The sequence below is a fragment of the Clinocottus analis genome, unplaced genomic scaffold (genome assembly GCF_023055335.1).
Source record: "Clinocottus analis isolate CAN_PGR_092001 unplaced genomic scaffold, fCliAna1.0.p SCAF_28, whole genome shotgun sequence".
Classification (NCBI taxonomy): domain Eukaryota; kingdom Metazoa; phylum Chordata; class Actinopteri; order Perciformes; family Cottidae; genus Clinocottus; species Clinocottus analis.
Genome location: NW_027176020.1, coordinates 2,392,635 through 2,415,758, shown reverse-complemented (window position 1 = coordinate 2,415,758; position 23,124 = coordinate 2,392,635).

The window sequence follows — 23,124 nt, the reverse complement described above, 5'->3', positions numbered from 1 at the left end:
TTATGTTTGATGCATGTGACAGATGACGAATAAATAAAAAAATTGCAGCATGTGAAGTGAATGTGCGTCTGATTCTGAGTAAAAAAAAAGAGGAAATTAAAAAGACGCGTTTTAAAAAAGACGCCGCGAGACGAGGCAAGAAAACACAAAAAATATATAAATAAATACAAAGAGCCACTGAGGAGTCAGCTGTTCGCTCTCCTGCGCGCTCTGGGGGTTATTGTCGACGCCCTCCTGCGAATTAATTGAATTTGCAGGAAGCGCGTTAGCATCGACGTTAGCATTCAGCGGAGAACAAACGTCATGATTGCCGGAGCGCCGCCGCGATCGCTAACCCCCCGTTCAGACGCTAACGAGGGCGCCGCTAACCTCTTTCAGAGCCCGAGCGCGCGTCTCGTGAGATCCTTTCAGCAGCCGCCGCAAAAGTTGTCGTTTTTATTTCTGTGTGTGTGTGTAAGAACTTTGTGTGAAGGGAAGGTTGCTTTTAAAAAAAAAATCAGCTTCCTGCATCTGCACCTGTTTGTGTGTGAGGCGGAGCAGCGAGCGGGAAAATACTGAGACGGAGTGAACGCACAATTACATTCAAGTGGCATTTACATTTCCTCTGCCTCCCCTTCTTTTTTCTTTTTTTCGCACATCCCTTATCTCTCCATTCTTTTCCTCACACTTAACTTGACAAATTTTTACATTCATGACGATTTGGCATCCGACCAAAAAGGATTTACTTTTCCAATTGAACTCGAGCAGCTTCTCTCACACACACACTCTCATATTCCCCATCTCATCATTCTTCACACACTCTCTCTCTCACACACACACACACACAGTTGGTTGTATAGTACGTTGTCACACCAGAACAGGCTGTGAAATAGTAACAAACAAGCCCACACAGGAACCTGCGTGTGACGCCGTGCGTTCGTCCACGTAAATAAGATGAATCAAGCGGATTCATTTCCTCTGATTAATAGCAGGACGTTTTCATTCCAGCTTCGTTCTTGTGTTTCCACTTCTTCTGTTCTCCATTTCTCCTCAAAACAACAAAACCTGACGGGCGTTTCTCTGGTTTCTATAGTCGCTAATTGCTCTGAATCACACGATAAATCACAGGCGGGACGCGTCAACGCGACCGAGGAACGCTGAACTACAGGAGCCTGGATGTGAAATGACTGACAGTCTGTGTTCATGTGTTAGAGCTGCATTCTCTCTCCTGACCACCAGGGGGCGACTCCTCTGGTTGTATAGAAGTCTATGCTTCATGTGTTAAAGCTGCATTCTCTCTCCTGACCACCAGGGGGCGACTCCCCTGGTTGTATAGAAGTCTATGCTTCATGTGTTAAAGCTGCATTCTCTCACCTGACCACTAGGAGGCGACTCCTCTGGTTGTATAGAAGTCTATGCTTCATGTGTTAAAGCTGTATTCTCTCTCCTGACCACCAGGGGGCGACTCCTCTGGTTGTATAGAAGTCTATGCTTCATGTGTTAAAGCTGCATTCTCTCCTGACCACCAGGGGGCGACTCCTCTGGTTGTATAGAAGTCTATGTTTTTCAGAAATGTTTCACATCAATCTTTGACCACCTGATGATGATTTATTTTTTCGCTGCTTCTGCTTCCTCTCTTTTGTTTGTTGTTGATCTTGAAGCTTTTTTTTTTTTTTTTTTACATTTTTTTGTGTGTTTCGTATTTTCAGGTCGGCCCCGTGCCTCGTGTTGCTATAGTAACCGCAAAGGTCAACACACCGACTTGAGTGTGAACGTGAAGGAGACGAATCTACCTGTCTGAGCATCACACACACACACACACACACACACACACACACACACACACACACACACACACACACACACACACACACAGACAGATCTCATCTCCTCTCTCCTCACATTGTGCTCCTCGAGGCGTCCTCATCGACACTGACAGCGATCTAATTGCCCTTGCATCCTTATGAGGAGCTGTGTGGACCCCCTCCCCCTTTCCTTACCCCCCTCCCCCTTTACCCCCCCCCCCCCCTCACACACACACACACACACCCCACAAAGCCATTACCAGAGCCGGCTCTCCGAACATTGTGTGGCATTTTTAAAGTGTGTCTTTCACGGTGCAGACGGCAGCCAGAGAGCCTCATCAACCTGCAGCCCCGAAGAGTTCAGAACGGAGGATTTCCATCAATGATGGGAGGAGGAGGGGGGGAGGGAGAGAGAGGAGAGAGGAGGAGGGAGAGAGAGGAGAGAGGAGGAGGGAGGAGGACGAGAGATGGAGAGGAGGGAGGAGGACGAGAAGGGAGGTGGAAGAGTGAAGGGTGAAATGAGGGATGAGTAGAGGAGAGGAAAACGACAGACGAAGAGGAGGTAAATGAGGGAGGAGAGGGAGGTAAATGAGGGAGGAGAGGGAGGTAAATGAGGGAGGAGAGGGAGGTAAACGAGGGAGGAGGAGGAGGAGGAGGAGACGGGAGAGCCGTTCCCTGAATGAACCCTTTGCAGTGTTAGTGAGTCAAACAGAGACGTCGTGATGCGTTGATGCACAGATGGCCTCACAAACAGCAGCAAGATAAAATGTTGTCGCTTGGTTTTTATGGATTTCTACACACACACACACACACACACACACACACACACACACACACACACACACACACACACACACACACACACACGCTCTCTTACAGTGATGTGGAGTTTTTTGAAAAGTGCATCTGATCAGCATGAGCGACACATGAAGAATAAAATCCAACATCCTCAACACATGTACCCCCCAAACACACACACACACCTACACACTCCATCACACACACACACACACACACGCCCAGGGTTTGATGGCGAGACAGATGGCGAGCTGCTGGTGGACGAACCAAACTGTCCGTGTTATCTTTGGGCGTAATGGTGCGGTTAATGCTGCGGCCTTGCTTGGATGCTGTAGAATATGACATGAATCACAACGTGTGTGTTATTCGTTAGCGCCGGAGACGACGGGAATCCGTCTCAGTTTGAGTCGCCGCTCAGCCGCCGCCGCTCCTCTCCGCCGGGCGCCGGGCGAGGAAACCCTGAAACGTCGGCCATTTTTAAATTATTTTTTTACCCGATTGGATTAGCTGCTTATTAGCGCCGCGGCGCTGAGCTTCAAGGCTACAGCGGGTTTTATCACAGCCATAGTGGGTGGATTCAGCCACATGTCCTTGGAGGGAGGCAGACAGACAGTGTGTGTGTGTCTGTGTGTGTGCGTGTGTGTATTGTGTTGTATTTAGTGTCGGTTTGAGGAGGACGGGACGGACAAACCTCCTCTGAGTTTATTGATTCTGTACTACAATCCTCCCCTCGGGACGAAGCCACAGCACAATCACTTCCTTCTGCACCTGTGTGTGAGTTTTATGTGTGTGTGTGAGCGTGTGTGTGTGTGTGTGTGCGATTGTAATAACCCCGCAAGAGTCCCATCCGAGGCTGTGTTATGTTGTTTGTTGCTACCTCTGCGATTCCCCTGAGAATACACGAGGCTCTGGGATTATCCAGCCAGTCTCACATCACCTGAACCAAGTCATCAATCACTTCTATGTGTCTGTGAACACGTGTGTGTGCGTGTGTGTGTAGACGTGTGTGTGTGTGTGTATAGGGGGGTTAATGCATGCACATATATCTCATATCTTCCCTCTGTTGTGTGACAACGTGATGGTTTGTGAACATGCCAAAAACAACACGTTGCAGTGTTTGTAGCCGCGCGTGTGCGTCTGTGAAATGTGTTTTATTTGTATTACACATGGGAAGATGTTTGTGTTGCAGTGCAGATAGAGAGAGCAGGGGTTTTTGTTCGACACCAGCAAAAAGAGGACGACAATAATTATTCATTGTAGTCTTTTACACTTTTGTCACTGCGGATACTTGACAGGAAGTGACACGAGGCTTCTTACAAACGTCACCAGGTACAAACCCGTTGATACTGAACTCAAATGAATGAAATAAATGAGTTGAGCCTCCTCCACGCCAACAACACGACAGTACACACAGTACACACAGTACACACAAAGTCAAAGTCACTTTTATTGTCAATTTTGTGCAATGTGCAGTGCAAACTTACAGAAGATCGAAAGTACGTTTCTCTTCTGTCCAACATTTAGTGAAATGTGCAATAGTAATAATAATAAAGTGCAAAAACAGTTTAAAAATTTTAAAAAAGGACAACATATAACATATAGACAACACAAATTATGAACTATTAAGACTATGAAGACTATGAACGACTAAACTATAAATAAATGACTGTAACTCCTTAGCAGCATTCAGACATGTGAGTCTGAAGAGGGCGGAGTGCGATACAGTACACACAGTACATACAGTACATACAGTACATACAGTACACACAGTACACACAGTATTTACTGTAGAGCACCATCTCTGTTTAGTTGGAGAAAAAACTAACATTTAAGAAGATTTAAGACTCTCACGCTAACCCTAAAGGTGCAATAAATGGTCTCATATGTTTGTGAATCTCTCAATATGAGTAGAATATGTCACTGAGATTTCATTTTCAATCAAGACCTCAAAACGTTTGCAGATGACCGAGTGCTTTTCGTAAAGAAACTCCCCGCAGTGCATGACGGAAAGAACTCTGAAAACATCTTAATCTTTAGTTTCAGTTGTTGCTGCCAGCTCCCTGTGGCTTCACTTGTGACTGACAAGTGAGACAAGAACAAGAAATGTGGACGCTCGTACAGTTTCAACGCTAATCTATTAGCTTAAAAACTTAGTTACGACAAAAAAAAGCCCCACTTTAGTACTCGTGTTCCTGCGTTTCCTCTGAGAGAAGTCATTCAGCATGAAAAAGAGTGTAAAAAAACACAAATAAAGTTGTGATGTCACAGACGCCATCGCTGTGGAATAGTGTGTGTGTGTGTGTGTGTGTGTGTGAGATAGAGAGAGCACTCTATCTTCAAGCCGCTCTCCTCCTCTGATGGACGTTCTGAAAGGACTCAGCCAATCGGCTCCAGGAGCAGAGGTCAGGGGTCGGAGGTCACGGTCGCAGTGACAGCAGCACCTGTGTGGGGGGGTAGGGGGGGATGTGTGATTGTCGGGTTTCAGGATCGCTCGTGAGCTTGATTTGCGACACAAGCGGAGAGAGAGGAGTTCTTTATGGAGGCCGGCGGCGGGACGAGAGGCGAGAGGCGAGAGGTGAGAGGTGAGAGGTGAGGGGTGAGAGGCGAGAGGTGAGAGGTGAGAGGTGAGGGGTGAGAGGCGAGAGGTGAGAGGTGAGAGGCGAGAGGCGAGAGGCGAGAGGTGAGAGGTGAGGGGTGAGAGGTGAGAGGTGAGAGGTGAGGGGTGAGAGGTGAGAGGTGAGAGGTGAGGGGTGAGAGGTGAGGGGTGAGAGGTGAGGGGTGAGAGGTGAGGGGTGAGAGGTGAGGGGTGAGAGGTGAGAGGTGAGAGGTGAGAAGCGAGAGGTGAGAGGTGAGAGGCGAGAGGTGAGAGGTGAGGGGTGAGGTAATGGGTTGTGAGCCGGAGATTTGAGGTTACAGGAGCAATGAATCGCTCTCGATCGGCCGTCTGGAGAACGCCGCCGTGCTCGCCGCGGCGCTTGGACCTCGTGAAGGATGAGTTCTGGTCTCATTGGAGGACGCTGCGACCTCTAAACTCCTCCAACACGCTGGCGTGCTAACAGAGCTCAGTGGCGTGTTAGGGAGGAGGCTCTCGATTGTGTTGCCAAAAGAACTTCAAGTCCAATTTGTTTCAGGCCGTCGCACTAAATTGAAGGGATTGAAATAGAAGTCCAAGCCGTGGCGAATTTATTATGGACTTTGGACCACGGCTTCATTATGCATCTCATTTTCTTCCTCCAATATTGCGCGCGTGTAATTTTCCCGCAAATAGCCCCCAAAAAAGAGGATGTGTTCGTGCTGCCGGCTCTGATCTCGCCCAGACGTCTGAAGGTCAGTCATCACGCAGGGAAATGGAAATAAAGAGTATAATTTAATCTGGAGTGGATTGTCATAAAAAGCAGACGCACAAAACGGACCCGCGGCCTTTTGTTTAATAAAAATACATTTAAAAAGCTGATGGAGTAAATGTTTTACAACCAGGAAGAAGAGGAGAGACGTGTGTGGGTGTGTTTGAGTGTGTGTGTGTGTGGGTGTGTGGGTGTGTTTGAGTGTGCACATTTGTGCGTGCGTTTGTGTGCATATGCGTGTGCCTTTGTGTTTGTGTGCATGCATGCGCACATTTGTGTGTGTGTGCAAGTGTGTGTGCATGTGTGTGTATATGTGCATATGTGTGTACATGTGCGTGTGTGTATATGTGCATGTGTGTGTATATGTGCATATGTGCGTGTGTGTGTGTGTGTGTGCATATGTATGTTTGTGTGTGTGTGTGTGTATGTGCGTGTGTGTGTGTGTGTATGTGCGTGTGTGTGTGTGTTTGTGTGTGTGCGTATGTATGTTCGTGTGTGTGTGTGTGTATGTTTGAGTGCGTTTGTGTGTGTGTGTGTGCGTACGCAGGTGTGTGTGTGTTTTTCTGTGTATGTGTGTGTGTGTGCATATGTTTTTGTTTGTGTGTTTGTGCGTGTCATGTGTGTGTTTATGTCCATGTGTGTCTGCATCTGTACGTCCGTTTGTGTGCGTGCGCATGTGTGTGTGTGTGCGTACATGTGTGTGTGTGCGTGTGTGTGTAGCACAAAGTGTCCCTCCATCACACTGCGTATAGTTTAGTCTCTCTCTCTCTCTCTCTCTCTCTCTCTCTCTCTCTTTCTCTCTCACTCTCTCTCTGCTCACCTCTCTTCCTTTCCTTTCCTCTCTTCCTTTCCTCTCTTCCTTTCCTTTCCTCTCTTCTCTTCATGTGTTTTGTCTCCACACGCAGGCTGATCATCACTAATGTGTTGCCTGTTTTCACAGAGAGTGCCAGTCTTTCAGAGGAAAAGAAGCCCCGCTTCTTCAATTTGCACCTTGTCTTTGAGCAACGTGTGAACGACAGCGAGCGCTAACCGAACCCTCAGGGAGCGTCTTTAAAAAAGAAGCTCGTATGAGAAAGTGTGAGAAAAAGGGAGCGACGAGGGCATCATTAAGAGAGAATGTGCCGGATCCTTACAACCCAAATGTGTTGCTGTAGAAATTCTGCTCTTACTTGATGTGTTTTCACCCCAAAAAGATGACTCACCAGAGCGTCGCGGGCGGATTTAAGAATCCAATGAAAAAGACAATCGTGTTCTCCAACGTCGGGGATCGGGCCTTCGTGACGCTGCCGCCTCTTCATACATAAACATGGCCGCTAAAGAGACGCTTCATGAATACCATCGAGGACTCCATCCCGCTCTCTCCTGAGAAAATGAATTAAACTCTCATCGTAAACGATATTCTTTCGGCTCTTTTGCTCCTGAGGTGTCAGCAGCTTTGAGAGGCTCAGTTTCTTCTTTCGCGATGCCTGAACTAGTGCGTTAAAACATTTGCTGCAAACTCTACGGTCCTTTTTTTGTGAAAAATGACATAAAGAATGAATAAACAACTCTGTTCCATCACACACACGTGAACTAAAGAGAATCACAGGAAACCACTGCTTGCCTATCGTTCTTTAGCTTTGTGATGCTAGCTTAGATGTTGTGCTACTGGCTTAGCTTTTGAGCTGCTGGGTTAGCTTAAGTGCTACTGAGCTAGCGTTTGTCCTACTCGGTTAGCTTTTTTTGCGACTGAGCTAGCTTTTGTGCCACTGGGTTAGCTTTTCTGCTAATCGGTTGCCTTTTGTGCAACTGAGTTATTTATGTGCTACTGGATTAACTTTGTGTGACTAAGTTAACATTTGTGCTACTAGGTTAACCGTTGTGCTACTAGCTTAATTACCCTTTGTGTACTACATTAACCATTGTGCTAGGCTACTAGCTTAATTACCCTTTGTGTACTATGTTAACCATTGTGCTAGGCTACTAGCTTAATTACCCTTTGTGTACTAGGTTAACCATTGTGCTACTAGCTTAATTACCTTTTGTGCTACAAGGTTAACCGTTGTGTTACTAGCTTAATTACCCTTTGTGCTGCTAGGTTAACCGTTGTGCTACTAGCTTAATTACCCTTTGTGTCGTAGGTTAACCATTGTGCTACTAGCTTAATTACCCTTTGTGTCGTAGGTTAACCATTGTGCTACTAGCTTAATTACCCTTTGTGCTGCTAGGTTAACCGTCATGCTACTAGCTTAATTACCCTTTGTGCTGCTAGGTTAACCGTCATGCTACTAGCTTCATTACCCTTTGTGTTACTAGGTTAACTGTCGTGCTAATGGGTAGCCGGCAGAGCGGCGGCTCTCCCTTGTTCTCTTGTTGTTGTGCTCATGAACAAAAGAAGCTCGACGTCTCAGTCGTAAACTTCCTCCATCCTGGATTCTTCCCCAGGAGGTCATGATAAGTGAGCCGTCTCGCCTCGTTCGCATCTCTTTCGAAAGTTGCACGTGTGCGGGACATCGGATGAAGGAATCATGCACAATGTGTTTTTGTGTCTCTGTAGCATAAATTAGCTGATGAATGATATGCTAATGGCTAACGTAACAACTCTATTTTATTATTTATTTGTACCTCCACGCCAAGCTTTGCTGGTAATGGTTTTCTCTCGAGTGGGAACGTTAACCCCCACATGTGTGTGTGTGTGTGTGTGTGTGTGTACATTTGTGCCTGCAGGTTTTTTTTTAATCTTTGTGTGTGTTCATGTGGGTGAAATCTTTTAATGCAACTGTTTATCAGAAGAAAAGCCTGAGGGCAAAAAATCTTTTTCTCTCTCACTCTAACTCTCTCTCTCTCACACACACACACACACACACACACACACACACGCGCGCGCGCGCGGCCTTTTAATGAAACGCTAGCTGCTCTGGAGTTACGCAGCAGGCCCGTGTGCCTCGGTTGTGAGTCTTTATCAGTAGTGACTTGATGTTATGGATGTTCAGGAGCAGTTGGCTGTGTGAGACTGCAGCTGCCAGACATTTCTTTATTATGCTGCGCTGTAACGGAGCTGCAGCACCAGTCCCAAGCCTTCTCTCTCTGTGTGAGTGTGTGTGTGTGTGTGTGTGTGTGTGCACGTACCTGTGGCAGCTGTCATGAGCATGCTGTCTAATCATCCAATGTGTCACTCTTCGCCGTGGAACAGATTCCACACTGTGGTCGCTGTCACTCCAGCGGGGAGTCGTCTCCTCGCTCTCTGCGAGTCAACCGCGTGTGTTTTAATTGCAGACGCCTCGACATCTACGCTTGTAATCTTTCACCTTTCATACACAAAATGACGCAAATCCGCTAAGCTAACCAAAGCGCTCGACACGCGAAGGCGGAGGAAGTGTGCTTGTAACAGGATGCTTTGCTTCTTCTCGAGGCCTCAGACAGATGAGTGAGTCGTCAGCTTGCTTTGCGGGAACTGTGAGTGTTTTATTTGTTGCATCGTGAGACAGAAAGCCACGACTCAGCGTTTTTATTTAAAAGAAAATGACGACAATTTAGCTGCTTCCAGACCAACTTCTAGTGGCAGCGATTACGCGCCGGAGTCCCTTTAGAAAACTTCATATTTCACTGCAGGAAGTGTCTGGACAGTCTTCTTCCCTCAGTCCTGGTTCGATATAAAACATCGACAAAACCTTCTTTTGCGCGTCGTCTCATTATCCGTCCATGCACTTCAGGATCGATGCGTCACCTGGTCGGCCTTCACACCACGGAGAAGATGGTTCAAACTACTCGGGAATGAAAATAATAAGCTGATCCACACGTGAGCCGCTCAAAAGGAGGCACTTAAAAACCATTTTGCGGCGCAGAAACATGAAGCATTGGATGCATTCAACGCTTCGAAAAGCAGCAAAAGCTAAAGGAACGTTAGCCGACAGAAACTGAATCTAAAACACGGCCGGTGAAACATCGACTGCCGCCGCCGCTTTTGAGATCTGCCATCGGGTGTCCGACTGGAGGGACGTCAAAAAACTGCAAACTCTCCGCGACGGGGACTAGTTTACAGGCCTTTGATTAATTGGACCTCAGCCGGTGGGAGGGTCGTGTGATCGTGACAGCCGCTGGGAGGTTTGGCAGCGTGTGACCGGCGAGAGGCCGACAGAAGTTGCCTTCGCGGCGTCTCCGATGTACGAGACCTCATGTGACGGCGCGGTGCTAATTAAAATTGATCACATAGCCTCTGTAATCTCTGTGTATTCTTCTGAATATTGTCATTTATTACCGCTGTGCGGCGCACGCCAGCACAGACGCCCTCGCGCGCCATCGCGGCCGCGAGGATTTCCCAGCACGACCTTATTAAAAGGAGGAGGAGGAGGAGGAGAGAGCTAAGTACTTGTGGAGAAGATGACACCGCCGCTAATGAGGACGTTGCAATGACTTCTCCAAAGAGCATTAGGAGCCAAGACGGAGACGTGAAGATGTGAGTTAACGGAGGGAAAAGGCAAAAAAAAGTGTGTTAAATTGTTGCAGGGACAGTCGGCGGTGGTGTCCTGGAGTAGCTTAGCATGTAGCGTAGCATGTAGCCTGTCTCACCGGGTGGAGACTGCAGGGTTACGTCTGCACATCCGATATCTAAGCTAGTGCATGTAGATATAGATCTTATAGCAGAACGAGGACATCATCATCGTCGCTCACACGGTTTTGTCACATTTTGCACAGATCTTTTTAGAGAGTTACTGCACAAAGAATCGCTCAAAAGCAGCTGTTTACAAGATGAAATGAAACCCCCACGTTTCTCAAACGAGGCTCTGTGGGAAGAGAAACTCAGTGACAGACTTCTGGTGTTTAGAGGCGCTTTTTTTAGGATGTGGGATCATGTCGGTCACATCATTGAGACCAGAGTCCAGTAAAAAACCCTCCACACACACCGGCTCTCGTCCTCCTTGACCAGCTGGATCTCGGAGCCGCTCGGTCAACATCTCGGCTCGATGGATTGATGCGGGGGAACATTTTCCCTCCTCTTCCATCGCTCTATATTTTCATCCTCACTTTCCCCCAGTCGGTCTCCCTCTGGTAGTTCAATTCACATCCTCCACATCGCTCTGCGAGGTCCGCGGGGTTTGATTTGTGTCGCCGTGTGCGTATGCAAGCGGCTGGAAGTGTGTTTGTTTTGTGTGTGTGTGTGTGTGTGTGTGTGTGCGCTTCCCTACCTGCCCAGGCTTGGGATTAAACGTCAGTCTCGTGGATTGACGCTCGCTCTGATAGAGCGCCACAGCGGGAGCGAATCCATCGCAGACGGGAACGGAGAGGCCCTTCAAAGGGCAGATATCGAATATCGAGTTCAGAGAGCGCACCAGCCGACCGACGCCGACGCAAAAGGAGTTTTTCTCTTTTGTGCCGGCCGCCGATGCTCCACATTCAATCCCCCAGGATGAGCTCCTGTGACGGAGCAACGGCGGCAGGAAAGGTTAAACGCTTTCAGCGCGTGCAGAGGTCACGCTCCGGTGACGGGCTGCGAGCGGCCGGCGGCGTGCCGGCCGGAAAAGGGCGCGCTTCTGAGTATGTATAAGATGCATGAGTGTGTGCACGTGAGGGAAGAGAGTGTGTGAGCAGCGAGTGTGTGAGCAGCGAGTGTGTGAGCAGCGAGTGTGTGAGCAGCGAGTGTGTGAGCAGCGAGTGTGTGAGCAGCGAGTGATTCACGGCGGAGGCCGAGGGAACGACGCTGCTCCGCTGCAGTTTGGCTTTCACCCATTTCTTTCTTTGAGAACGTTTTTTATCAGACGCTCCTCTGTGGGCGACCCGCTCTCATGTCTGAGTGTGTGAGTGTGTGTGTGTGTGTGTCACTTGACTATGCAGTCATGTCGAGTCTCACAGTCTGTGTGTGTGTGTTGGACTCTGGGTCACGCAAAAGGAGCAGTTTGAAGCTATTATTTTGGGCCACTCGTGGATCCCGGTCGGCTTTACTTTTACAGTTTTGTGACAATTTTCGAGACAAATCGATAGACTTCGTTCGCGCTTAAAGTCGCCGTACGAGACATTCGGAGCATGTGGGCTGATAACCTCCTCAGGTGAACACTCAGGTGTCAGTTAGCGCTGTTAGCCGCCATGTTGAGAAACAATAGAAATGCTCCCGATCTCGTACACAGCTCCCAACAGGCTGGCTCTTAACACTGAAAGGTCCGCCGGCACTTTTGTGTCAGTTAGCCACTGTTAGCCGCTAGCTGCTAGCCGCTAGCCGCCGGCTGAGCTGTCTCCATGTTGAGAAACAGTAGAAATGCTCACAATCTCCTTGACTTGTAACCACCACAAGATTTGAACGGCTTTAACGTCTGTTTTTCTTTCTCTGCCCCGCTTCCTCCTGGATCAGCTGTGAGAGGTCAGTGCCTTATCCTCATTTCTATCGCCGCATTTCCTCTGCAGTTTTTCATTCGTGCTCCGCCTTGTGATAGAAGCACTATTTCCACGTGATGGGATTACACAAAGGTCAACGTGCTTTCAGACGCTGCAGAAACAGGAGCTCTTAAACATCCTCGTTTAACTGAATATTCTGCAGCCAAATCAAGTCGACGACACGATATTTAACACATTTAACATTTGACTTCACCCCCCTCTAGTGCCTCGTCTCTATCCACACTGCTGTAAGCCGTGAAGGATCTCAACAAGCTCTTTATGTGATCGCAGGAGGGGTGAATGACACGTGGCTCGACTCCTTTCCTTCCCTCCTTTCCTCACCCCTATAAATTACTGTTTAACACCCAGAATGGCTCTAAATCCTCCTCGTGGGATGGTTATGGTTCCCGGACAACAGCCCAGCAGTGTGTTGTGTAAAGTCCTGCAGTCATCCTCCATATTTTCTCATTTCCGGGCTGAAAAAGACCTGCACGCCACATTTACACAGGCGTTAAGTCAGAACGAGTCATGCTGGAAAATGTAATTCATTTTTCACAAAAAAAAAAAAAGTCCCACATTGTCCCGGACTCTGAAGTTTATACACGAGCTATCCGGCCTCTACAAATCCCCCTTTCACCCGCCTCCTGTCCTCCAAACCCCCAGGAGAGAGAGAGAGAGGAAGCGTTTCCCAGCGAGCGGCAGACGATCCGTCCTCGCCGCTGAACTCGCAGGAGACTTTTTTGGAGAGCTGGAAATTTACTCGAGTTTTCTGCTGCAACGCCGGGTAACAGAGGCGCCGCGAGGGGACGCGCGATGCTATCGCTGACACGACGGGGAAGCCGGTCCCGCTTTTTATTTCTGTATCTGGAGGAGACAGTTTGGGGCAGATCTCAGGAGACGAGAATTTGTTGTTTCACACTTTTATTTTCTTCCTACTTGCTCAGTTTCATTCTCCTACTCCCTCTCTCTCTTTCCAACTGCTGGGGATTAATGTTTTTTTGGATCCCAGATGCAAATATTCATAAACAATCAATCCAATTCAACCTTTTTTTGCTGATGCCCCTCCTCTCTCCCTCCTCCGCCGTGGCTATCTGGATCGTGTACCGTGCATATACGACTCGTTATATTCATGTAACGTGCTGTAACTCTGTTACGTTGCTCTTCCTGGTCACATGACATCTGTTGCTTCTGTCCATCCTGTTGCTCTATGACGGTTTCACCCCTTTTTCCCCTGTGAAAGGGTTTTAATATCTTTATTTGGGGAGTTTTTCCTGACCCGATGTGAAGTACTGGGATGTTCTGTGTACAGATTGTGAGGCTAATATAAGTATTTGTGATTTAAGGCTCTACAAAATAAACCGAATTGAACGATCGCTTTGGGGGAATGCCGATCAAACGAACTATGGGCTGCATTAAATAAATATTAGCGTGCGTTTGTTCATCTGCCGTCATGAATACTTGAAGGCGGGGCTGTGAGGGATGCAGCGTTGGTGTGAGGAGGCTCATTGATCCGGCTGCAGGACGACGCGGGAGCGGCGTTGCATCACAAAAACACAAAGCACTCACACCTCCGGCGTTGATGTTTTATTGTTTCTGACTGGCGTTGAATTGCGCTTCTCTGAGCTGCTGTTGTTGTTGTTTTTTCCTGTTGTTTTTTTCATGACCGCGGGGCCCGCAGAGACCCATTACACACCACGTTGTGTACTTTCAACAACAACAACAAAAAAACGCCGCGGCATCAATTGGAATATCTGACTGGATGTTACTCGGTTCCCTCGCAAAAAAAAAAAAAAAACACACATTTTTCGTCAGCGCGAGTCTCGAATCTGACAGCAGCAGCGGTAGGTTACGAGTATCGAGCGTGTGTGTGTCTGTGTGTGTGTGTGTGTGTGTGTGTGAGCAGATGGTGGAGAGCAGAGATGGCAGGAGGCTCACAACTGTGTCTCCACTTCCAGCTCGTCTCTCTCCCCGTGTACGAGAACGTTAGCTCGCATCACACTGAGAGACGAGCCTGGAGCAACATCGGTCCGACTGGTCCACACAGACACACACACACACACACACACACGGCCATCTCTTCACACACACACACACATGCTCTCCTCTCGAAAGAAGAGACATGTCTGCCACATGTGTGTGATATCCACGTAGTGAAGGCTGTTGCCCATCTGCCCCTTTTTCCCCTGTTTGTATACTTATGCAAATGTGTGTGTGTGTGTGTGTGTGTGTGTGTGTGTTTGTCTGCAGTAAAGGATACACTTGTTAGATGTACATTCTGTACACTAATTAACAGCCTCGTTAACACTCAAGCAGCTCTCCTGCTGCGGCTGAGGAACAGTCACACACACACACACACACACACACACACACACACACACACACACACACACACACACACACACACACACACACACACACACACACGCTAGAAAAACAATAACAACCTACTTTACTGCAACGCCGTGATTGGGCCATTATGGGTAGCCGAGAAAAAAGGGAATATTTTGCTAAAAGTTCTGACATTTGAAGTTTACTGGAACATTTTTGAGAGAAGAAAATCCTGAAAGACGTCGCTGATGAAACATTTTGTTTTGTTTTCTATCTCAGCCAGTAGTGTCACGCCGTCGCTGCTTGTGTGTGTCTGTGTGTGTGTGTTTGATGACCTCTCGTTGTGACTCACACTTTCTCCAAAACACCTTTTTTCTCCCCCGTTGACCGTCTGCTGACTCCTCACACTCCAGTCTGGAGCGCTCGCCGTGAAGAAAGAAAAAACGCTTTTGTGCGGTTAAAGATACACAACGTTGTTGCTCTCCACTACTTCAGGAGCAACAACCACCATCGTTTTGCACTCCGCCGTTGTTTAGTTCACACTCTCACACACGATTTGACACAAAAACAACATGAAATCCAGAGTTTTGTCCTCTGAACTTCACACCTCCTTCTCTCCCTCGGCGCCGTTGTTAGCATTATTTTCCTCCGATGGCCGCAACACGGCGTCGTACAGTACACACAAGAGGCGTGGCTACACACAGTGACGCACACAAGGCCAAGAAACACACACAACCATCTTGAATACACACTTTTGTCGCATCAAAACACATCCGTCATGAGGGGAAAGCTGCTGATTTCACACCAGCGGACGATGGAGGTCGTGCAACATGTGACCGCCGTCACGCCGACACACACGTGTTCACTCACACGGGAACCTGCTCATTAAAGCGACACGTTTTCACCATTAAAAACTCCCTGAAATTAAAAAGAAAACGGGGAGAAATTACTGTTTAATTATGTGTCCATCTTTAATGGACCCATATGATAACTTTAGGTTTTTATCACCTCAAACACACATCTGTAAAATTATTATTATTTTTAGTATGGAGTATTATTATCCACAATTGCTCATACTTATGGAAATAACTATGTAGTCATCTAGACAATAGACCTAAATAGCCGTGTTTAATCAATGCTATGATAGCACCATGTAGTTTTTTTATTAATATCTTGCTGTATGATAATATTAATATTAATGCCATTTGTCAAGTGTTCAAAAAGCTGGGCAGAAACAAGCTGCTCAAAAAGGGAACCATACAGATGTTTTATTTATTACTATTATAGATAATTGTACCAGTATTGTATCGTATTCATGGTATCGTATCGTAAGTATCGGTATCGTGATATTAATGGCAGGTATCGTATCGAACTCATCATTTTGGTATCGTGACAACCCGAGTCGGCATGGTTTGTTTGTGTTTTGTGTTACGGTGGTGTTGTGCGGCCGCGTGCCTCTGCGCAGGTGAACGTGTGTGTGTCCGCCGCGCGATAGCGACGGCCGCGTGACGGAAATAATGAATTTGAACTGCCTGACGGGGAGCGAGGACGACGGCGTCTTGTTCCCTGCATGCCAGTTGGTTATGCATGAATTACCTCTTGAACACACACACACACACACACACACACACGGTACAGTGCAACACACAAAGGCCATTTGCTGCTCGCTGCATTCTGTCTTCATGACGTTGCTCTCAGCAGGCGACTCACAGATCCCATAATTTAGCCCTTATCTGGCTAGCGGAGGTTGTTTGTAGGGGAGTGTGTGTCTCAGCGTGTGTGTGTGTGTGTGTCGGTGTGTGTGTGGGTGTAAATGGGAATGCTTTCAGACGTGCACAGTGCCGCCTGTGGACCGGGCGCCACTTTGTTCCACCACCTTGATTTGGCTCCATTGTTTAAAGTCTTTAAAAACCCGAGTTGGCGTTTGCAATCACTCTCCGCTACTTCGGCTAATTGCTGCGTTTCGTTGAGTCGGAGCTGCAGAGAACGAGCGCAGGCCGCACGATATGGAAGAGAAGAAGAAGAAGAAGAAGAAGAAGAAGAAGAAGAAGAAGAAGAAAAATCACATGATGCGGAGTACGGACGCCGAGTCAATCACCCGAGTTCAGTCGGCTCAGATGTGAGAGTTTAACTTCGGTCGGTGTCGATGAGAAGGACGCCGCGTGATGGAGGTCTGGAGGAGGTGGAGGTCTAGAGGAGGTCTAGAGGAGGGGAGGGTTTAGAGGAGGTCTAGAGGAGGTCGAGAGGAGGTGGAGGTCGAGAGGAGGTCTAGAGGAGGGGGAGGTTTAGAGGAGGGGGAGGTCTAGAGGAGGCGGAGGTCGAGAGGAGGGGGAGGTGTAGAGGAGGTGGAGGTCTAGAGGAGGTCTAGAGGAGGTCGAGAAGATTTGAAGGTCTCGAGGAGGTGGACGTTTAGAGGAGATCTAGAGGAGGTGGAGGTTTAGGGGAGGTTTAGAGGAGGTGGAGGTTAAGGGAAGGTGGAGGTTTAGGGGAGGTCTAAAGGAGGTTTAGAGGAGGTGGAGGTTTAGAGGAGGTTTGGAAGAGGTGGAGGTCTAGAAGAGGTGGAGGTTTAGAGGAGGTGGAGGTTTAGGGGAGGTCTAAAGGAGGTTTAGAGGAGGTGGAGGTTTAGAGGAGGTGAAGGTTTAGAGGAGGTGGAGGTTTAGAGGAGGTGGAGGTTTAGAGGAGGTGGAGGTTTAGAGGAGGTGGAGGTTTAGAGGAGGTGGAGGTTTAGAAGAGGTGGAGGTTTAGAGGAGGTGAAGGTTTAGAGGAGGTGGAGGTTTAGAGGAGGTGGAGGTTTAGAAGAGGTGGAGGTTTAGAGGAGGTGAAGGTTTAGAGGAGGTGGAAGTTTAGAGGAGGTGGAGGTTTAGAGGAGGTGGAGGTTTAGAGGAGGTGGAGGTTTAGAGGAGGTGGAGGTTTAGATGGGATCGATGCCTGAGGTCTAATTTAGATTCCAATTGTAGCCGTTTCTGATCAATTGGCTCCTCTCCACACCGGCAAACACACACACACACACACACACACACACACACACACACACACACACACACACACACACACACACACACACACGCGCACGTGATCAATGCCCACTCGGCCTGTGAGCAGATCTGCATTATTTCACGCTCTGCAGTTAATTGATCTCGGGGATGAAATGATCAGTGAAGGAATCTTTCATGTTGTTTCCTTCACGAGGAGCCGAGGAGCCGAGGAGCCGAGGAGCCGAGGAGTCAAGGAGAGGCGCTCGTCCTTGGATGTGTGTGTTTCTGTGATGTTGGTTTTGATCTCCAAACAGGAAACAGGTGCGTAGACGCTCCCCCAGGTTCCACTCGTGTGTTCTCGTTTTGATCTTTTCGAGTCGAGAAAATTATGGATTTATTCTTTTAGCTCACGGTTCCTTTTTACCAAATCCACCAGTATTGACTTCCTCACTCATTCTCATACAGTAATACACGTTATTCGCCTCTTGCTCGCCCTTTTTCTATAATTATTCATTTGCCCGTTGGCAAAATATAACGTGCAACAGGTCTGAGTGCAGCTGGTTTTAGCGCCATCTAGTGGTGGAGCTGCAGATTGCAACCAACTCCAACTTCTCACACACGAAGACCTCCATCATGTCCCGTCTGGAGTGTTTGTTTTACCTTATCTAGGCTACTGAAGAAAGATGGCGTCTTACTGTGTGTGTGTGTGTGTGTGTGTGTGTGTGTGTGTGTGTGTGTGTGTCTCTGTGTGTGTGTGTGTGTGTGTGTGTGTGTGTGTGTGTGCGCAGCAGCTCTCATGATTCATGAATAATGAGGAAACACTGATTGTCTGTGCTGCATTTCACCTGAATTATTTCACTCATTTTTCAAAAAGAATACGCTCAAATCCGACCGACGGAGGAAGAAGAAGATGAAGAAGAAGAAGAAGAAGAAGAAGAAGAAGAAGAAGAAGAAGAAGAAGAAGAAGAAGAAGAAGAAGGCATATTTTATTTGTGATTACCGGAAAGGAAAACCTCTGTTGTGTTCAGCGAGCATCAAATGACCTCGAATGATTGCAGATGGCTCCACACACACACACACACCTACACACACACACACACACACTCCTACACACACACACACACACACACACAGATGCGCGGACACACACGCTCAGCCCACGCAGTGCGGCCCCGACGCTCCTCCCGCGTGTGTGTCAATATGTTTGCTTTGTTTTCGGCGCCTTGTTGACTTATTTTCTGCATCGGAAACAATCGCTGCGGCAGCAGAGAGAGAGAGAGAGAGAGAGAGAGAGAGAGAGAGCGAGAGAGAGAGAGAGAGAGAGAGAAAGAGAGAGAGAGAGAGAGAGAGGGATTAATTTTATGCAAATGTATGCAAATAACTGTGACACAGAACTCCATCCGCATCGGTTCTATGCAAATGATGTTTGCTAAACAGGCGTATTGGAAGGGGCCTCGCATTTCCCACCCACCCCCGCGATCCTTTTCTCCCCCCCCACTTCCCTCCTCCCTCCTCCCCTCTCCTCCCCCCTCCTCCCTCATCCTCCCCCACAGCATTGCCCCGTATGCTTTCTCCTTCCTCTCTGCCCCCCTTCAGTCTCCTTTAATCCCCTCTCCACCTTTTCCCTCACTTGACCGGCTCTCCCCGGTCTCACCCGATACACCCCCGCTACCACCTTCCCCTCTCTCTCTCTCTCTCTCTCTCTCTCTCTCTCTCTCTCCCTCCTCCCTCCCCCCTTCATCCTTCTGTGGGCTGCATGGCTGTTAGTGGTGTGAGGAGGCGCTGATGGGGGCTTGAGGAAAAACATTGTCGTAGTGCCTGGAAAGCAGCAGGCGAGCAGGCAGCCGGGAAGGCCCCGACGTTACACCTCGCTAACGGTGGAAGGTGAGGAGGACGCCAGGGAAGACGAGGATGAAGAGGAGGGGGGAGACACAAGGAGATGAAGATGGACGGGGGAGGAGGGAAGGGGGAGGGATACAAAACGCTTCCGGAGGGAGAGGGAGGAGAGCGTCTCGTCCTCCAACAGGCCCGTCCTGCCAGCGCCTGGGAGGGAGGGGGAAGAGAGGAGGGAGGAGGGAAGGAGTGAGGGAGTGAGGAGGGAGGGAAGGAGGGAGGGAGAGTGTCTCTTTCCCAATCCTCTTTTCTGGTTTCCCCGTTTCATGAGGAGATTGTGGCGTCACGCGTGTGACGCTTCCCTTCAAAGGCGAAAGGAAAGTGTGTGTTTGAATGTAAGGGAATTTATAACAACCCCCCTGCGCACACACACACTCTCTCTCACACACACACACACACAGACACACACACAAGGTTCCCCAGACAGCCCCCACTGCTGTCACAGCAGGAGGGAAATTCTCATAAAACCTCCCCATCCATGGGAGAACCGCTGCTCAGAAATAGCGGCTTTACCGAATTAAACCTTCTTTTTTTAAAAAAGGGAGTTTGTCTCGCTGTGACCGAAGTGCCAAAGCAGCACCGTGGCGACTTTGTGCCTTAATCACAAGAAGTGTTATGTGTGTGTGTGTGTGTGTGTGTGTGTGTGGGGTGGCTGCTTCCACACAGCTCTCACCGCCTTTTTGAAAATGCCATTTGTGAGTAATACGCTCGCCTGCGCCGCGAGTGCAAGCAACGCAATACGAGCTAAGTGATATCTCTCCGCAGAGCGATGCCGTCCGTCAGCGTTACCTGGAGGAGTCGATGTCTGTGACGCGCGGGCCTGTCAGGTCCATTTAGACGGCAGGTGCAGCGCCGGAGAATGAACTGTTCGGAGCAACGAGGGAGGAGGAGGAGGAGCTGGGGGCGCGTTAGCCGAGCGCCATTAGCATTCGCGGCCGGCCGCGCGGTTCACTGTGTCTCGGTCGTTAAAGGAAGGTGGAGGAGAGAGGCAGGAAGTAGGAGACAGAATCGCCGACTGCAATGAACGCGCAGGGATTTGTCTCCGTGAGCATTTCGGCATATTAACCTCCGCGTTGGAGCGAAAAACTCTGCAGCTTTGGGTTTTTTTAGTTTTTTTAATTTCTGCCGGTTGTGAACGATGCCGTTGTGTGAAGTTGTGGCTCTGGGGACATTTCAACAGGAGTTCATGAATTCAATCGGATGATCAAAGCCGTCTCATTTGGGGGCGGAAACACTGAAGCGGTTTGTTTGATAGCTAACGGAAAGTCATCGCTAATTTTGCTCATCGCTAGGTTTTCACACTTAAAGCGCCGCAACGCTTGTTGGTTTCAAAATAACCGTCGACCTTCACGTGGAACTGTGGAAGGTTTAGGAATAGATCGTTGTTTATTGGTTCAATCAGATAATCAAAGCCGTCTCATTTCGGCGGGAAACTGGAAAAGAGCCCATCCGAACGGTTCGTTTGATAGCTAACGGAACATTATCGCTAATTTTGCTAATTGCTAAGTTTTCACACTTAAAGCGCAGCAACACTTGTTGGTTAAATAACTGTCCGCCTTCACAGGGAACTCTGTTAGCTTTAGGAATAGATCCTCGTTAAATAACTGCACAAAATACTTCCTCGTTTATGCGGAAAACATCCGAGAGTTATTTCACGCCGATCGTAAATATAGGTAATGATCTTGTGTTGCTCTGTAAGACTGTCAAAGTCAAACAAAGTGGGATTGAATGTGGTATTAGACATTTACTTACATGTATATCTACCATTTCATTCATATATTCCAGTGCTTTTGTGATCCTAAGACTTTTGGTGAACCAATTTTTAGCACCAAAACAGTTCGTCTACATGAGTAAAGTTATGTTTTCACAAGATATGTGAAGAATTTCTAAAATCGAGATTACATTTTTACAGCTTTTGGGCCATATTTTCTCTTTAAACTTGTGCTTTAGGACAATGGTGCCTCATCATATAGAGAGCTGAGATTGTTGTGGAATTTTTGAAGTAACCCATCGGTCTCACGGCCTTTAAAAGGTGAATTTAAGAAATTCTCAAATTGAGAAAATGACCTCAGTCCCCAGAGGGTTTAAGTAGCTGCTCTGTAAGATTACACATTTACTCCTATTTGTACTTTGCGGACAGGAACATTCCCCGTAGTGCTGTTCATCAATCCAGATTGTTGGCGGTTGTTGGAGATGTCTTCTTTTCTTTCCAGTATAACGGTCCTCGACGGCTGATGCTCAGAGGGCCAAAACAATACACTTAAAAAAAAAAAGAAGAAGCCTGACAGCAATGTCTCTCTTCTCCAGAAATCATGACCCGGTTACTGAAGACGCGACACAGACCTTGTTGTAAAGACTTTGAACCATCGTTCCTCCCTGAAACTGACAGATTTCCCAATCCGGCATCGCCGCCGTGTCTAATCATTCGGTGCGGCTCGCTATCAGCCGACAGGAACGATGGCCGCCGCGACTGCAGCAATGCAATAAAACAACGACGTTATCCTTTAACTCTCCACTGACAAACAAACATAAATAAACGACGGCGCGGAAGGCCGGCGAAAGTGTTTTGTGAAACTCGGTCGGGAGGAGAAAAAAAAGCCAGAGACAAGACGAGGAGGGACGCAGCAGATTCAGATTTATGTGGCGCTGCGACGGCGTGGCAGGCGGTGACAGCCGTCGAGCTAACATCCAAACTCGGCGGGCCTCTGGCTCTGTGTGTGTCTGTGTGTGTGTGTTTGTGTGCGTACTGTATACGCGCGCACACTCCACAGTGTCTCCGGCTGCTCTCATCTGTCACGGCGTACAGACGGCTGCTGCGGCGCCGCCACGAGACGCTGCTCTTTGGTCACGACGAACGCTTCTCCGCGCGCGCGCGTGTCTGCGTGACAAGCTAGCTAAACGGCGCCTGCAGCGAACAGCCGATACGAACAGAAGACACACACACAGACAACAGTCGTGACAACTCGTATTTCATATCGGCTGCTTTTTAGAAGTGCCTTGATCCCCTTAAGGCCGGATGTGTTGCTCTGTCACTACCTTTCCCGGAAAAGTTGTGTGAACAACGGCGGCGCTAGCAAACGGCGGCGCTAACTGGCGCTCTGTCTTCGTGCTCAACCGGGAAGGGAAAGGGTAACGAAGTGAGGAGAGATGGATGGGGTGGTGGTGGTGGTGGTGTGAGACGGTGCAGGGGTTTGATTCCTCCGCTTGTCAGAGGCGCTGCATTATTGATGCGCCGAGGATCCCGGCGCGCCGCCGAGAGATTCTCGGGTCTGTCACGGCGGCGTCCTGCGCCGAGCGCGCCGCGCTAGTTTGTTGCGGTCGCGCTCGCGTCCCGCAGGAGAGCTACCTGTCAACGCCTCCACATCACAGGGAGCGCGGTCGGTGACAATGCCGTCTCTGTTGCCCTGACCACATGGGAAGGGCTCGCACGTACACACACACAGACACACACAGACACACACACTTCCGTACCGATTTGTGGGAGGAGGCGACGTGTTTCGTGTGGATTCTCCTGGGTTCCCACTTGCCGCGCGACTGTTATTTGGCATTGTCAGTTCGCATTATGAAGTCAGGAATAAGCCAAAGTAGCTCACCGCGTGTTTGTGTGTGTGTGTGTTTGTGTGTGTGTCTGTGTGTGTTTTGGGATGATGGCTCTCT